This window comes from Egretta garzetta, unplaced genomic scaffold, assembly GCF_000687185.1.
Source record: "Egretta garzetta isolate BGI_Z169 unplaced genomic scaffold, ASM68718v1 scaffold32, whole genome shotgun sequence".
In the NCBI taxonomy this organism is placed as follows: Eukaryota; Metazoa; Chordata; class Aves; order Pelecaniformes; family Ardeidae; genus Egretta; species Egretta garzetta.
In genome coordinates, this window is record NW_009259035.1 from 209,154 (window position 1) to 217,749 (window position 8,596).

Genomic DNA, 8,596 nt, shown 5'->3' on the forward strand with positions numbered 1-8,596 from the left:
TGCTCTCGATCCTTTCTTCCCCCAGCCTGTATTGATACCGGGGGTTGCCCCGACCCAGATGCAGGACCTTGCACTTGGCCTTGTTGAACCTCATGAGGTTCACACAAACCCATCTCTCCAGCTTGTCCACGTCTCTTTGGATGACATCCTGTCCTTCTGGCATACGAACTGCACCACTCAGCTTGGTGTCATCTGCAAACTTGCTGAGGGTGCACTTGATCTTGCTATCTATGTCATTGATTAATATATTAAACAGCACCGGTCCCAGTACGGACCCCTGAAAGACACCACTTGTCACTGGTCTCCATCCGGACATCGAGCTGTTGACCACTACCCTGTGGATGTGACCATCCAAACAATTCCTTATCCACCGAACAGTCCACCCATCAAATCCATAGCTCTCCAATTTAGAGAGAAGGATGTTGTGGGATACCGTGTCAAAGGCTTTGCAGAAGTCCAGATAGATGAGGTCCATTGATTTTCCCTTGTCCACTGTCTATCTCCTGCTCAGCCTCCCTGATGCTCCATAAAAAAAAAAGCCCCCTCCATTTTTTATTTGTATATATCTTGCAGTCTCTTTCTTCCTTTTTGCCTGCAAGAAGGATGCCTGTCCTGTTTGGTCCCGTAACACTGAATCGCATGCTTGGTTAGGTCACCTGCAAGCTCTTCGCTGGGATGCCACATTCCCCGGCCCTGAGAGCCGAGCTCCACGTGACTTCATCCTCATTCCCCTCAGCAGGCAATGAGATCATCCTCCTGGTGGCCCAGGAATGGCTGCAAGTCTTCTCAGGCTGCAGTGATTCACCGGGAAGCTGCCGGAGGTGGCTTTGGTGGAGCATGGCACCCGTGACTCACTGCCGCGCTGGATAAACACCCGCGCCACAGCGAGCTGGCAGGGCGCCGGCCGAGCTGCGGCTGCTGGAGCAGGGCTGGTCCCAAACAGCAACTTTGGAGTCCTTCCTCCCTCCACCCCGCTCCAGCTCCGAAGGGTACAACTCCCTCGGTTGCTATAGCACGGGGCTCCGCAATAACATCAATAAAGAAAAATGACCCGGGATGAGGCCATCTGTTTTATAGTCCCCTCGAGGCGCTGCAGCAAAGGTGTTGTGCTTGACTGAGAGGCGTTTCGCTTCCGTGGCGTGGCGAACAAGGAGCAATCGGGCAGCAGCATGGCCCATGTAGGCTCAAAAAAGGAAAAAGAATGGGGGGAAAAGTAAAAGAAATAAAAAAAGAGAGTCCCCTCTTTCTAAGAGGCAGCCTTAAAATAGAGAAAATGGTCAACACAGGCAAAAAATGGCCGATTGAGAAGCAGGTGGCATAGCCGGCATTTAATCTGCAAAATAGCTCCAGGGTCCTTGTCAGCCTTAGCGTAAGGGAAGGAGGGAAGGAAACCCAGGAGAAGAGGGGACAGAGTCAGAGCTCCCTTTTTAAAGGATGTCAGTAAATGAATCATCAGATGTTATCAACTGTCTCCTTAATCACAGAATGCTCAACGCACTCTCAAGGCAGGAGGGAGAGAGGTTTACTAAAAAATGCATGTTCCTAGCTTAAGGGACAGCAGGACATGGGCAAAGAGCTGCAGGCCAGCTGCAGAAGGCAACAAAGGGGCGAGCCGGTGGGGTTTATCAGCGTCCACCTTGTTCCCATTAGGGAGAAAGGACCAGCGAATACAACAGGTCTGACCAAAGACAGCCCGGGTGATCTCCAGCACCATTCAGGCTCTGTAATCGGCCAGGTAGCGGTTGCCTGGTTAAAAATAAATATTTAAACACAACCATTGTGTGGTTCTGAAACAAGTCCCTTTTGTTAGTCACATTTTTAATGTGACAGAGACTCAACTTGGGTTACCAAGAGTGGTTTGGGGAAACCACTGCAACAAACACAGGTCCGACCTTCCAGAGCTTCCACCCTGTGTCAAAATAAACTCTGCTGAATGGGTTTCTAAACAGTCCCTGTGGGTCTCTCCCCAGGCCAGTGGGCAGGCGGCAGCCTCACGGCCAGGGCCACTCTTCCAGGGCACATAGCCACAGGGGGGCCGGCCAGAGGCCAAGCACCAGCGCCTGCAAGCGTGAAAACTGTTGCCAATGCCAAAAGCCATCCTTGCCCCACTGAGAAGGAGGTTCCCCCGCCTCAGCCCGGCAGCGGGAGCACATTGGGACGGACGCCCTCTCCCATGCATTTTAGTGTCCCATGCTGCCCCTGGAGCTCGGGCTGGCCCCAGAGCCACTGTGGGTCTTCACCGGAGGAAATCACAGCTTCTTTCCTGCAAAGGCTCAATCTGAGAAGCAGGAATCTGATAATAAGAGCTTGCTGGTTTGGCACACGGCATAGTAACAGATCCAGTTACCAGCAATTAGACACTCCACCCTGATTAATTTGTGCAAGAAATACTATGACAGTTTTAAACAGAGAGCTTGATTACCTGTTCAAACTATTTACCAAAGGTTGGGGTGACTTCTCTGTCATTTAAAATGTTGTCCATTAAGGCTGGACATCTTATTCGAAGATATTTACTGTCGCTTAAGTGAGACTTGTTCAGAGAAGTATTTTCATTAAACAAGAGGTTAGACTGGATCGTACAATGGACCTCTGGGATTAGCCATGGACCCACTTTGCCAATTCATGCTGAATTTTCAAGCCATACATTCTTGCAAATCTCTGCTTTAGATTCTTTTATAAGACTGTGGGTTGCTTCTACAATTACAAAATGTCTCCTGCTGTATTTCCACATGCCCTTCTCCCACGGGTCGCCTATGCCACATTTCACATTATTTCCGATACCATCTTTGTGCAGGTTGGGGACACCTCGGCACTGGGACCCCGGGGGCACAGGGCTGTGCCCGGTGGCCTTGCTCCTCCACTTGCTGTGCAGATGAAGAGCAGCCCATGATTTTCGGGATATTTCTCACAGTAGCTTAAAGAGCTCCCCCTGCTAACACCCCACTCGCAGCCACTCATCCCTTCTGTGCTGTATCTTCAGCTGGAAACTCATCTGTAAATTGCCTCGCAGGGGGCTGGTTATTTTGTTTAGTGGGTCCAAGCGGTCAGTGAGAATTGGTTATGCTCCTACACACAGGGAGGGCAGAGGTTAAGATTTTACTTAAGCATTCGTGTTTTCCCTATAGCCATCTCCTTGCTGCCCTACTCAATGTGAGGTCCTTCAGAGCATGAGCTCTGATCTGGGACCATCTCCACCAGGGTATGAACCATTCCCATGCATTGCAGCAGCCACTAAAAGCACCAGCAGGAGCTGCCATGTGATCCAGCCCACACTGCATCCAGTTGAGTTACAAGTCTCTGGCAACAGACTGCACCAAATCCTTCAGAGCCACACAGGCGGTATTTTCTGCAATGAAAAAAATATTTGCTAGATTTCTAGGCTTACCGGCTAGCTGTGGCCTTATGCACGCGATATGAGCATTTGTAATTACTTGGGATGACCACAGCGGCTCTATCGTAAGTGTGGGGGCGCTGATTTCATTAGAAAAGCCACCTTGCAAGAGAAGACATGCATCGGAGGTGTCCCATTTATCAGCAGACTTGCTGCTCAGCTCTATACGCATAAACAGGCATCCCATCCCATCCCATCCCATCCCGGAGGACAAAAGCTACCCCTCAGGAATACTTACTGTAACTTACTCTCCTATTTGGCCCTTAAGTCCTTTCAGAAGAGGGTAAGCAAACATCTGCCAGGAAGGGCTGAGCTGGAGCTAACGTTGTCTTGGGGCAGCAGGACGGACTCACCAAGCTCACGAGGGCCCTTCCTCCATTTCCCGTGGATGGGTTACGGTGCTGCCAGCAGCTGCCCACGTTTGCCAGTGCTCAGCTGAACAGCCCCGGCCCCGGACACTGAACTTCTCCCACCTCTCCTCCTCTCTCTTCATCCAAAGTGCAACCATCCACCCTCTCCCACAAGCCTCTGCAACTTCCAGTGGGTTTTCCCTCTGATTTCTTTTAAGCCACGAACTTATTTCTTTCTTGCACCCCATAGGTTCCCTTCTGCTTTCTGGGTTCTCCTCAGATTTCTTTCCCGACTCCTGCCTTTACTTGCTTTGCTGACTTCACATCACCATCAGCCACCTATGGCAGATGAGCATTAAAAATCACAATATATTCCTTGGATTAGGTGGCAAACATTTTTCAAGCCATAGCCTACAGAAGACTAGCATTTTCCATAGTATTTTCCCATCTTCAGCACCCTTATTTCAGTAGCAAAATCATATACCTCCCTCTTATAAACACTTTGTGCCGAGAACAACACCTGCAGCAAAGCGACCTACGTGTGAAGTTAGCCCTCGGAGCAGGAGGCTGGGCGAGGTGACCTCCAGAGGTGCCTTCTCAGCTCAACTATTCAATGGCTTAGGCTATAACCTAAGGAAAGACCATCTTAAATGGGATTTAGTTCTTTTCAGAAAGAGCACGCGTGAGCACCAAGTACTCGCAGCCATCAGCGGTGCATAGCCTATATAAATACACTATGCATGCGTTCCAAGTGCTCTCCATTTTATGCAGTGATTAGTCACTTCCAGCAGAAGGAAAACAGTAGATATTCTCCCAAGAGCCATCTTTGGGCTTCCAAGTACTCTCTCTTGTTGTAAAAAGGTCTTGGTCCTTATCCTATGAGACAAACCCCAAAGCTACTGGAGCCTTAACCTGTACCATGAAAAGCTATGTCAAATTTCAGAAACAATAATACAATTATTTTGCTCTAATGCAGAGGGAAGCAGCACCGAACTGACTGCACAAACCTACTGGCTTGTGGTACCGAGATTACGGGCGGGGTTGGGAATCACTGCGCCAAAGGGCTTTCTAAGCTGTCGTCGACAGTCTTTCATTAGGGCTTTTTAGACTTTTTTCAAACCGCAAAGCTAAATTACTCACACCTTTATTTGAACAGACTTTCCTCACCCACCTCTGCAAAATCACCCCATGCACTCGGCTCCTCAGCTCCCCTTCCAGCGCCCCCCCCCCCGTCGGCTGCTCGGCCTAGGGGGTGAGCGACATTTGCACAGAAAAGACACGAAGATGCACTTCTGCTCGGTAATCGCCTCCTCCAGCTACTCACTCGCAGCGACAAGGCAAAGCTGCAAAACACAGACATGTCAACCTTAAAAACTGAGTCCATTTTGTTGCTGTATTCCCACATCTTACTGGGAGCTGGCAGCGAAAACTCTCGGCTTGCAGATTTTGCTGACAGACGTTTGGGATAAGACTCACATTGGCAGAAACAAGAAAGCAAGTGAAGGAGCAAAACGGCCACTGGAGTCGAGAAGGGGAGACAAAGCAGGATGAAGCGAATGGGAGAGGACAGAAAGCCTGCCATGTGAAAAGAAGATAAAGAAGAGGGATGAGTTATTAGCAAGGTTGGAAAATTTAATAGAGGAGGATGGAAAATTATAATAGGAAATAGGAGTGGGAGGAAGCGGTTGTGGGACATAAAGGGGCAAGTACAGCTGTAAAAGGGTGGGGAAAAATTAAAACCATATTTACACCCATTTTTTTCATCCTAAAAAGGGAGATTAAAGATCTGCATAGGGAATACATCTGAATCAGTATAAAACCCTGCATGAGAAACACCGGAACCCAAAACGCGAAGCTAGCAACGTGTCGTATTTTCGGCCCCAGAACCGAAGCGACTCCAGCAGTTCTCAGGCAAACGCTTCCTGCAGTGATGTGGTGGAGCCAGGCACGGGGGATTTCTCCTGGGGACTGTGGTTTAAACCCGGGCTTGCCAGAAAGAGCAGACACTCGGGGAAGCCCGAGGATGCTAATGGTAGGGAGAAAAGCACCCATGGGGTTTTTTGAAAACTTGTCTCCAGTTGTGCCGAGCCATTTGTCGTCATCGCATTTTCCCTTACGCGCCATTTCCCTAATTTCCACAGGCAGCACTCCAGTTACTGGGCTTCAGTCATTCACACCACCTATTGCACATGTACCCATCTTAGATGTGTACTCAGTTCCTTCCCAGAACTTGCGCTCACCCGCCAGAAAGATGTAAAATCTTACTCTTTTGAAGAAACTACCAAAAGTGCACAGAGACACTCAATTCATCTGCTTCCCCAACTCTATGGAAAAGGACCCCGAGGAGTAAGGAGCGGGGAAAGGATGCAGCTGGGGGTGGTGGGTTTGCACCTACCAGCCCCGCTTTACTGCTCTCTGTTGAAGGCAGCTTTTTTACTTCTAATGATGATGAAATGGAAGAGTAATGGGAAATAAAATTCATTGTAAACAATTATTTAGAAGTGGAATAAAATATTTTCCAGCCGGCTCCTTTTGGGTGCCCAAATGGACATTGTCTGTGTTCACTTGCTGGGATTTGTATTTCAGAGCAAAGAGGAAGCAGTCACTTGGATGTGCTCTGGAGCTAAACAGAGCTCTTGCTTTGATGCCTGTTTTGCTGTTGAATCACTGCAGCCACTGAAAATATCAGGTGCCCCTGTGCAGCAGAGAGTTATTTGAAGCTCTATTTATCAGTCAAAGTCCTATTGTTCTAAAAAAAAAAAATCTAAAGAGCAGGCAGAGTTCGTATCTTTCCTCCACTTGACCCAAGGGGAGGCATCAAAGTTTTTTGCTTTTTTTTTCCCTCCTCTTCCCAATAAATAAGGATGGAAGAGGATAAAAAAGGAGCCATTGTTCAGACCTGATCAAAAGCAGAAGAGACACGTCTCTGTTCAAAGGGACTCTGTCCAGAACCCCTGCTTCAGATGGGGTGAACGGTCTCAGAAACGCGTGTAGCGCTCTCCCCTCTGTGCAGACAAGGTCACTCTTGCTGCACATTTGCTTGGCCACTGCAAACCTCACCCAACACACCACCACTAAAGTCAATGCGCTAACGTCCCCTCCGTGCTCCCCAGTGCTTCAGTGCTAGAAGGAAGGACATCAGCAGATGGAGGTTAATGAGGATTTTTTTTTTTTTTTTTTTAATTGAAGCATGTCGCTAGCTGAGGCAGTGCATATCCTGCAACCTCAGCCTTCAGCCCGAAAAGACACAGAAACCAACTATGTGGGGCAAGGAACAACCACTGGCTGAATCAACTTTCTCTAAGTGCAAGTAGTTGATGCTGGTGGTGGCAATCACACATTGGGAAGAGAAACACGCTTTCTTGCAACAAGAACCTTTGCACGTCCTTCACCTCAGCGTCGCTTTCTTTTACAGTTACAAGGGTATTTGCTCAGCCGCCAGCTTTAGCAGCGTGCAAAATCTCCAGAATGCATCTCTCAGCCAGGAGAACAAGACAGATTTTTTAATATTGGCTTACCAGTAATAAAAAAGTAATGTATTTCTGGCTATTTAGATAGTGACGTGGCTAAAACAAACTCCTCTGTTTTCAGCAGCTGTTAACAATACCTGCAGGGAGCTGTTCCCAAGGCAGTTATCTCTGGCACCGGCGGCAGTAGGATGTAAACAGCATGGATCAAGTTAATGGACAACACTGAGCAGCCAGCTCTGAAAGGAGCCGTGTTTAGCTGGGCCTCTCTCGCAGGGATTACGTCCTCACGTGCAGCAGCAGCAGCGGCGGTGGTTTTTCGGAAGGGCAGCTCTCCCTGGGGCGGGCAGCCGGGGCCCTGCTGAGGTGCTGCCAAAGCAGCGCGGCCCTGCCGGCGCGCACAGAGGTGGAGGCGGCAAGCCCAGCCGAGGGGATGCAATTACAGCCGCGGCAAACGAGCTCAGGGTCAGCGCCGAGCTAACGCGCCATACGCCTCCAGCCTGGAGCTGGCTCGTGGCTGGCTAGGTCGGAGCCAACGTTGTGGCTGTCTGCATCCGTCCACGCAGACATACCCTAAGATTAGAAAGATAGCGATGGGTTATTTTGAATGACATAGTCTGGACTTGTACACTGTGGGAGGTGTGATGGGAACTCTTTCTGTCTTTCTTGATAATTTAATGAGCTGTTGTAATGAGGGATGCACCGAGCCCCTCATTTGTATGCAGTTCCCACAAGAGATGTGAATATTAAATTCCTCCAAGTATGAATCAGCACCTCTTACTCCCACAGCTCTTTCCCCTATCTCTCAACCTCCACCAGCTCCACAGCTCCAGATCCCCTCACGGTCCCCTGGGCTCCCCCACTTCGCAGCCACCTCAACACCCACCAGAGGAGAGAGACGCGCCCCTGCTCGTGGTCAGAAGCATCGGCCGTTCGGCAGAACAAAGCTGGAGAGACGGTCTATGGTTCTTTCCTAAAACCCGACTGCAACCAGGCTAGCCCCATGGCCTGCCAGCGTTTGGGAAAGTTGCACGACACGGGAAATTAAACCTACGGGGCATCGCTGTCTCTGACAGCTGGTAGTTTAAATAATGAATTGGTAATTATAAACCCTTTTGAAATAAAAATGAAGTTTAAAAAAACATAAACTTCTGAGACACACCTTTTGATGGTGAAGGGCTTTCCCACATAGATTCCACCAGCAGCCGTCACTCAGCACGGGCAGACAGCAGGTGCTTGCCGCTCCGTACGGGGAGAGACACTCACCGAACGAGAAAAGTCAGGGGCTAAACAAGTTTGCAAATAGCAGCGATTCCAGTCCAAAAATCATTTCCATAGCAGAGGGGAGGAAGTGCTCCCTGAGGACAAGGCGGCTGGCTGGCTTTTGT